The sequence below is a fragment of the Triticum aestivum genome, chromosome 1A, assembly GCF_018294505.1.
Source record: "Triticum aestivum cultivar Chinese Spring chromosome 1A, IWGSC CS RefSeq v2.1, whole genome shotgun sequence".
Classification (NCBI taxonomy): domain Eukaryota; kingdom Viridiplantae; phylum Streptophyta; class Magnoliopsida; order Poales; family Poaceae; genus Triticum; species Triticum aestivum.
The window spans coordinates 107,378,933-107,380,606 of NC_057794.1; positions in this window are offsets into that span (position 1 = coordinate 107,378,933).

Genomic DNA, 1,674 nt, shown 5'->3' on the forward strand with positions numbered 1-1,674 from the left:
AGCTTGCCTTCCACGCCAAGTAGAGTCCCATCCGGACACGAGACGAAGTCTTCAATCTTGTATCTTCATAGTCCAACAGTCCGGCCAATGGAGATAGTCCGGCTGTCCGGAGACCCCCTAATCCAGGACTCCCTCAGCGAGGATAATTTGTGTGCATCAGACAGATCCTGGATGAGCCGGAGCACCAGGTCACCTTCCTGAAAGGTCCTGGACTTAACCCGGCGGCTATGATAACGGTGCAGGTCCTGTTGATAAATTGCTGATCGAGCCGCCGCCAAGTCTCTTTCCTCATCTAACAAGTCGAGTGCATCCTGTCAGGCTTGTTCATTGTCAGCTTCAACGTAAGCCGCCACGCGAGGCAAGTCATGACGGATGTCACTAGGCAGCTCCGCTTCCGCTCCATAAACCATGAAGAAAGGTGTATAACCTGTAGACCTGTTAGGAGTAGTGTTCATACTCCACAGCACTGAGGGTAACTCCTCTACCCAACAACCCGGCATCCGTTGTAAGGGAACCATGAGCCGGGGCTTGAGACCTTTTAAAATTTCTTGATTTGCTCTCTCAGCCTGACCATTAGATTGAGGGTGAGCTACGGAAGAAACATCAAGCCAGATGTGCTCTCGTTGACAAAACTCCTCCATAGCACCTTGGGACAAATTGGTGCCATTGTCAGTGATAGTACTGTGTGGAAAACCAAAGCAAAAAATCACCTTTTTCATGAACTGAACCGCCGTGGCTGCATCACATTTACTCACTGGCTCTGCCTCAACCCATTTTGTGAGTTTGTCAACTACCACTACAAGATGTTTCCTTTTATCCTTGGACCTTTTGAAAGGTCCGACCATGTAAAGCCCCCAAACTAAAAACGGCCAAGTGATTGGAATCATCTGCAAATCTTGAGCTGGCACATGCGCTCGTCGTGCAAATTTTTGACATCCATCACACCTACTGACCAGATCCTCCGCATTAGCATGAGCCGTTAGCCAATAAAAACCATGACGAAAAGCCTTGGCAAAAAGAGATTTTGACCTGGCGTGATGACCACAATCCCCTTCATGGATCTCACGAAGTATTTCTTGGCCTTCTTCGGGAGAAACACACCATTGAAATTCTCCAGTGATGCTGCGATGATACAGCTCTCCGTCAGAAATTGTCATGGACTTGGACCGCCGGGTTATCTGTCGGGCCAGGGTCTCGTCCTCTGGCAACTCTCCCCGTGTCATATAAGCCAAGAACGGTACTGTCCAATCTGGAATGACGTGAAGAGCCGCCACCAACTGTGCCTCCGGATCAGGAACGGCCAAATCTTCCTCTGTAGGTAACTTAACAGACGGGTTATGCAAAACATCTAAAAAGGTATTAGGCGGCACCGGCTTGTGCTGAGATCCCAAATGGATTAAGGCATCAGCCGCTTCATTCTTTCTGTGTTCAATGTGTTCCACTTAGTAACCTTTGAAGTACCCTGCAACAACGTTGACCTCGCGGTGATAAGCCGCCATGAGAGGATCCTTGGAATCTCACTTGCCTGATACCTGTTGAGCCACCAAATCTGAATCGCCAAGGCACCGGACCTGGCTCAGACTCATCTCTTTAGCCATTCGAATACCATGGAGCAAGGCTTCATACTCTGTTGTGTTGTTAGTACAAAAAAACATCAATCGCAACACATAACAA